The sequence below is a fragment of the Phocoena phocoena genome, chromosome 1 (genome assembly GCF_963924675.1).
Source record: "Phocoena phocoena chromosome 1, mPhoPho1.1, whole genome shotgun sequence".
NCBI classification, from domain to species: domain Eukaryota; kingdom Metazoa; phylum Chordata; class Mammalia; order Artiodactyla; family Phocoenidae; genus Phocoena; species Phocoena phocoena.
This window is the reverse complement of record NC_089219.1, coordinates 115,880,774-115,888,791: the sequence shown is the minus strand read 5'-3', so window position 1 is coordinate 115,888,791 and position 8,018 is coordinate 115,880,774. Positions and strand designations below refer to the sequence as shown.

Sequence of the window (8,018 nt, the reverse complement as noted above, 5' to 3'; positions counted from 1 at the left end):
AACGTGCTCTTGTTTCCTTGATCAAGAAAACAAGGAATTTTCCTGGCAGCACATGGTGTTGTGGCAGCTTCAGGTGAATGTGATTCAATCTGAATGTGATGTTTGGTGTTGAGTGTTTACTATATCCCAGCTTGTCTCACTAATTTCATCAGGAGAGTTTGGACAGAGAGGGGAGTATGGTCACAGGATCTCCTTCAGTCTCTAAAACTCCCTAAAATGTTTAGTTCCCGTTTCAGAGTAGCTACCCCATTTCCCACGGAGCTAGTCAATCACACCAGGTAACTTCCTTCTTTGATTCCTCTCTTAGTGGCTTGATGATTCCAAAGTGGCCTAGTGGCTGTCTCTGTACCAAATCAGGAGAATATTTTTTTTTCCCTTCACCTTTATTGAGATAGAATTGACCTTTACTGTGTTTTCTAGTGTAAACATTCTTCCCTTAGGTATTAACATTTCTAGAATACTCAATTGTTTACGCTTATTTTTCCTTTATCCTAAACCTAACTGCCTCGTTTACTTATTTTGGAACTAATGTTCTCAAATTTTATTTTTTGCAAGCTGTCTCAAATCCTTTTTGGAGTTAGTCAAGGTAAGTGTAAACAGGTAGAGGTGCCACTCCCCCTTCCATGCCTTGATTGTCAGACGTGTGACAGTGTGGAGCTGTGAGAATATTCATCTGGTCCCTTGTCAGAGCTTAATAACATCTGTAATGTAGCAGCCCAGCTTGTATCTCAGAGCTGGTATCATGGCTGAGTCTTAAGTGATAAAGTACACACACTAGCATTTCCCATCTGGTGGTTCACAAACTCCCAGGATTCAAAGATGTATCCAAGAAGGTCTGTGTTGTTAGACATAGTAATAGTATTTACTTAAGTATTTATTAAAATATTTAACATTGTCTAGTTTTCCTTTTGGAAATGGAACAGTTTTGGTACCTTTGAGTATATATGGAGTGGGCATCTCTGTGGTTAATGGCAATCAGGTCAGTGTCCTCAAAACCTGCTTCATGGTTTTGGCCACTATATAGTTTTAAATGATATGCTTTATAGGTGCTTGTTATTTAATTAATACCCATAATGGACAGTTAAAAAGTGCAAGAGATGAAGCTTGATGTTGAAATATGAGTTAACGACATTAATTCAGCAAATTTACTTCAAGATGATCTTACCAAAGCTTTAAGTGGCATTCAGCTAATTAAAACTCTTATGTAGTACATTAAGCATCCTCTGTATTAAGAGAGAAAATTTGTCATGATTATATCCAACAATGTGTTATTTACAGAGAGCTACATTTGGGTTCCAAATCAAACATGATATAATATCAGTTTTTAATATGTATAATGCAGTTAGATATTCATATGTATCTTAAAACAAATTAAATAGCATGTCACTTGTTAAATGTGAAAGTCTTTTTGTATTATGAATTATTAACGATTGTATAAAAATGAATCTTAAATGCAATAGTTAATAATATGGAGATATAATTTTTAAACTTTTAATCATTTGTCACATTTTACACAAAAATGAAAAGATAATTTAAAAAATTCCTGCAGGAACCACAAGAAGTATATATCATTGTGAAAGCCCATCATAAGTCAAAACTAAAAGGAAAATGATTTGGCCGGTTCCTTCCATGGGCATCAGATTATTGCCTCACTTCCATTGTGAAGTGTGTCCCTCAATCAGAGGCATTATTATGTAGGACACCATAATAGTGCATAAGAGATTTAGTATATCCACCAAAGGTGGTGCTTGCAGTTGTGTGATGAGCAGGGAAACAAATCCAAATCCCTAATATGTCTGTTTTTTGAGGATAAATTGCTACCCCATTTATGATGGAGGATAATGTCAGTTTCCACTTGAGAGTTGGGAGTTCAGCATTGGAGTAACCAAGTTAGACTTGGTGAGTGAAGTCCATGCTATTGAGCCCATATATATCTTCTGCCCTGGTCATCATGGCCTTATAATTTATTAGTCCACTTAGGGAGGACTGGGCTGGCCAGAGAAGGAAGGTGATTGACAGCAATAAAATGTTCTCTTGACTCTGTTAAGAATCTTGTCTGCAGTGGGGAACTCCCATAAAAACTATGAATGGCACAAGTATTTTCTGGGCTCTTCCTGAATGGTCCACTCTGAAATGACACATCTTTCTCTATTTTTGTGCGATTCACCATGTAGGCCTTACTAAAACATGGAAGGTACTTGTTACTTATTTCAAGGACCTATCAGCATGACATTGCTAATGTAGTGAGCTGGTGTGAAGTCCTAAGGGATAATGAGATGGTTAAGGCCCCTGTAGATTAAATGGTGTCAAACGGCATTCCAAAGGTGAAAGTTATATATGTCATGCAGGAACAAATGACAAATTGCTTCTGTGTTCTCTATGTATTAAAACTGCAAAGATGCATTGGCCATTTGTGGTATCTGGGTATACAAATAGCAGCCACAATGGAGTGACTGTTTCTTTAAGTTTGAAATATTTTACCAGTATTCTTTGCCCTCTCTCCCAGCTTTATTGGATAAATTGACAAATAAAATTATACATATTTAGAGTGTATAATGTGAAATGATTACCACAATCAGGTTAATTAGCACATCCATCACCTCATGTGGTATCTTTGTGTGTGTGTGGTGAGAATGCTTAAGATCTATTCTTAGTAAATTTCAAGAATAGGGTACAGTATTAACTATAGTCACCAAGCTATACACTAGATCCCCAGGACTAACTTGTCTTATGACTGAGGGTTTGTGCCCCTTTGTTTGTGGCTCTTCCCTGCCTGATCCTTCAGGGCCTGGTAACGATCAATTTTGGATTCCATGAGTTTGATTTATTTATTTCTAAAGATTTCACATTTAAGTGAGATTGTGCAGTTTGTCTTTCTCTGTCTGACTTATTTCACTTAGGATAATAATGTCCTCCAATTCATCCATGTTGTTGTAACTGGCAGGATTTACTTCTTTCCCATGACTGAATGATTCCATTGTATGTATATACCACATCTTCTTTATCCTTTTATCTATTGATGGACACTTAGGTTGTTTTTGTATCTTAGCTGTTGTGAATAATGTTGCAGAGAAAATGGGACATCTCTTTGAGAACTCATTTTGTTTCCTTTGGATATATACCCAGAAGTGGAACTGCTGGATCATATGGTAGTTCTTTATTTATTTTTGCGGTACGCGGGCCTCTCACTGTTGTGGCCTCTCCTGTTGCGGAGCACAGGCTCCGGATGCGCAGGCTCAGCAGCCATGGCTCACGGGCCCAGCCACTCCGTGGTATGTGAGATCTTCCTGCACAAACCCGTGTCCCCTGCATCGGCAGGCGGACTCTCAACTACTGTGCCACCAGGGAAGCCCGGGGTAGCTCTATTTTTTATTTTTTGCGGAACCTCCATACTGTTTTCCATAGAGGCTGTACCAACTTACAGTTCCATCAACAGTACACAAGGGTTCCCTTTTCTCCACACCCTTGCTAAGATTTATTTCTTGTCTTTTTGATAAAAGGCATCCTAACAGGTATGAGCTGATAACTCCTTATGGTTGACTTGCATTCCCCTGATGATGAGTGATGTTGAGCACCTTTTCATAAACTTGTTGGACATGAGTATCTGTTTTGGAAAAATTCAAGTCCTTTGCCCATTTTAAAATTTGTGTGTGTGCATGTGTTTTCTTTTTTGGCTGTTGAGTTATGTGAGTTTTTTACATATTTTGGATATTAACTCCTTATTGGATACATGATTTGAAAATATATTCTCCCGTTCTGTAGGTGGCCTTTTCATTTTGATGCTTTCTTTCACTGTGCAAAAACTTTTTGCTCTGGTTTAGTCCCATTTTGTTTTTGCTTCTGTTGCTTGTACTTTTGCTGTCAAATCCAAAAAAATCATTGCCAATACCAATACCAAGGAGCTATCCCCCTATGTTTTCTTCTAGGAGTTTTATGATTTCAGATCTTTAAGTCTTTAATCCATTTGAAGTTAATTTTTGTAAGTTCCACTAGCCTTCTTTAAAACCGATCAGACTTAGTATTAGTTCTAGCAGGAATTTGAGTAGAAATTAATAGGAATCAACATATTTGCATCTTTGAACTCTTTAATGGTGGTACTAATCTTCAATTTGACCCAGAAATCAGCTTTGCCTTTGTTTATTACAGAAGACAGGGTAGGATCCATTGGCTTTTGCTTGGTATTCCTACCGTAAAAGCTTTCTTTTTCCATGGGTCATAGTATCATAGCAGGAGACTTTCCTTTATACCAGAGCCTCAGAACTGTGGTCTAGGAATTGAGTGGGAGGCTCTCCATAAGCTCATAACACTCTGATGTACTGGTTAGAGTCATTCTGCTCTTGTCCTAGAGTTGTTTTTTAGATCATACAAATCAAATGAGGTTTTATTATTGATTTATTTCTGAAAACTTCAGAGAAAGTCAATTCTATATATAAGGACTTTCATGAGCCTTGATTACTGCACAAACTATGCCCAGTTTACTTCAACTGGTCCTGTACTGCCAGCTGGGTCCACCTACCCCTAGAATTCTTTCATTCCCATCCCATTTTTATTTCAGCTGTTTCCCAAGCTGCTGCATACCAGGAAAAAAAAAAATCTCGGTCATCCAGGAGAACTCCTTTTTAAGTATTCAGGTCTTTCCTTGCTAACTGATCCCTAAAGGAAATAAGAGAAGTTTATATACACATGTATATGTATACAGGTATACATATATATTTATGTAACATACACATGTTACATATGGTAACACATGTAGGTAACAAGTTTATACACACACAAAATGAAAGGGTCAAAGAAATGAGCAAGAATCATATGGATATAATTTAATGGATATAATTTAACTGTCTTCTGCAGCCTTTGAATGTCATCTGCTATATTGGGCCCAGGATTTCCAGACGTGAGTGCTGCCTGGGCCAAGATTAGATCCAGGTTTCCATTAAACAACCCAGGTGATTTTCAGAGCCGTATCTGTCTGCCTGTTCTAATACTTTGAATGCATTACCTCAGGTGAGTGTGCCTATGATAGATTAGCACATTTTGGCAATCCCTTCTAGCTGAGACTACTTTCTTCCCTAATCTGATTCTGCATATCTCCTTCTCGGGTACTAATTTTTCAGACATTGATAGAATAACAGAGAAGGGTGAGACATACTGGAGATTGCTGTATTACTTCCAAGATGCCCAGGAAGCAGCAAGGCACATGGAGTGGGAATTGTTTAGGGCTGTGGAGAGTCGGAGTTCTCCATTTCTTGTTCCTTGATAGTATCTACATCCTGTGGGTCATGAATCCACTCTTTTTCATCAGGGCTGTAATTTTCATATAAGAAATCTGGAGAGGGTGTGAACTCAACAGGCATTTTAATTTGTCAGCCTGCAAAATGAACTTCTCAAAGTGGATCTCAGCTTAGTGAGTATAGGCAGTAAGAGAATCATTTACCATAGTCATAAAATATCTCTTATTTTCTCTCTTATTTTGAGCCAAAGCCTGGGGTACCTTATTTGTCTTTTGCTCACTGTGAATTATCTAATGTCATCAGAAGCAAATATCTCAGCCTGCAGTTAGGAATTTCTCCATCCTCTTAAAAGTAACATCGCAGCCACAGTCTAGTCCTCCAGAGCCTCAGTCTCACAGTTTCTTGTTTGTCCAGCTTCTTTCTCAGCCTTGGCAAGGCTTTTGTTTTTTCTTTTCCCACAGTCATATTTTTCTGAACTATGCTTACTTCATGGCATTTTCCAAGAATCACCTTTAAGTTTTATTGATCAAAGTCTACTCTTTTCTTTTCCAGTTTATTAATTTCATTTATCTTTATGCCTTTTGTCTACTGTTTTAATATGTTTGTTGGATATTTTTGTTTTATAATTTTCTTGACTTTTTAAATTGAGTTTTTAATTAGTTTACATTCAATCACATTTGAAATACATTTAAGGCTATGTGATATCTTTGGATTACCCCTTTGACCACATTCCATATATTATGAAATATTGTGCTCCTATTGCCATTAATTTCTAAAGAATCTGATTTAGCTTTGAAGTTAGTTTTTTTTTTGACACATTGTCTTATTTTATTCAAATAGCAGTCTGCTCACACATGGTCCAAGAACACCCAAATAATAAAGCAAAAACTGTTCTTCAAACATTATAGCCAATGATGCCACGCTTGCCTATGATCTCGCCAACATAAAACCACATCCACACCTCAGTGGCCACCAAACCATTCAGTAGAGCTTCCTTAACTGTAAGCTGTTTGAAGCTACCAGTTTGAGCACTATTGATAATTTTTTTCAAGCTCTGAATAGCTGTAGGGATCTCAGCAGGGGTTGGAGGAACCAGCTCAACCTTGGCATAGTGCCAAAATGTGGCCAATCAAGGCTTCAAGTAAGTCACAGCAGCGCTGACCAGCGCCAGGGACTTCTCCGCGAGGTTATGGACAAACTGGGCCATGGTTCTAGGACAGAAAGCCCGTCGCGCCGACCGGCCGGCTGAAGTTGTTATATTTTAAATTCCAGATTTATCTTTAAAAGAATTTTATTTTTTTAATTCCTCAATTTAATTTAATTTTTATTTATAAATTTATTTATTTTATTTATTTTATTTTTGGCTGCATTGGGTCTTCGTTGCTGCGCGCAGGCTTTCTCTAGTTGCGGTGAGCGGGGGCTGCTCTTCGTTGCAGTGTGTGGGCTTCTCATTGTGGTGGCTTCTTTGTTGTGGAGCACGGGCTCTAGGCATGCGGGCTTCAGTAGTTGTGGCACGTGGGCTCAGTAGTTGTGGCTCACGGGTTCTAGAGCGCAGGCTCAGTAGCTGTGGTGCACAGGCTTAGTTGCTAGGAGGCATGTGGGATCTTCCTGGACCAGGGCTTGAACCTGTGACCCCTGCATTGGCAGGCGGATTCTTAACCACTGCGCCATTAGGGAAGCCTCTAATTTTATTATTTTTAAATTGAACTAGAATTAATATACGATATGTTGGTTTCAGGTGTACCACATAATGATTTGATATTTTTATGCGTTACAAAATGATCAGCACAGTAAGTCTAGTTACCATCTGTCACCATACAGAGTTATTACAATATTGTTGACTATATTCCCTGTGCTGTACATTACATCCCTGTGACTTATTTTATAAATGGAAGTTTGTGCCTCTTAATCCCCTTCATCTATTTCACCTGTCTCCCCCAACCCTCTCCCCTCTGACAACCACCAGCTTGTTCTTTGTGTCTATGAGCCTGTTTCTGTTTTTTTGTTCATTTATTTTGTTTTCTTTGATTCCACATGTAAGTGAAATCAAATGGTATCAATATTTGTCTTTCTCTGAGAAATGGGAACCTTTGTGCACTGCTGCTGGGAATCTAAATTGGTACAGCCACTATGGAAAACACTATGGAGGGTCCTCAAAACACTAAAGAATTTAAAAACTTCTCAATGGATAATGTTTTTTTCCTCTAGTTCTTCTATTATTAAATGCTTGTTTTTTGATGTTTTAATTACCCATCTTCATTATGATATGGTGTTTACCCAGGACAGAAGTCAATGCTTCATTCCTTCAAAATGAATATTTTGGTTAAACAAAATAAAGAAAAGGAAGAAAGAAGAAAAAGTCAGCTGATCACACGTGATGTGTTGAGTGACTTAAATGATTTACTTTCTGGAATAAGCTCCTTCCTCCTTCTGGAATTATAATACTTTGTAGATCAACACTGGTATGGGCACTACACTTTGAGTAACACTGCCCTAAAATATTGAGAGTTTCATTGGGGCTAGTCAATTTTATAAGTGTTTTAGTGATATTTGAGAAAAATATGTATTTTCTGTGTGGTTCAAAATTTTATAAATCTAATAACAGGTTTATTTATCGTATTATTAAATCATCTGAGTTCTTTTGTCCATTTGATCTGTAAGTTTCTTTAGAAGTCATGTTAAAGCCTTCCCTACCATTGTGGATTTGACAATTTCTCTTCATATTCCTAATACATTTCAATATCATGCTCTTTGTTTCATAAAGGTTCATAACTGTTAAATCTTGGT

General features: G+C 37.6%; 1 pseudogene; it reads right to left on the bottom strand.

Annotated features, from left to right (window-relative positions):
* Positions 1-6,126: 6,126 nt before the first annotated feature.
* On the bottom strand, positions 6,127-6,438 carry LOC136132161 (ATP synthase subunit g, mitochondrial pseudogene; annotated as a pseudogene).
* Positions 6,439-8,018: the final 1,580 nt, after the last annotated feature.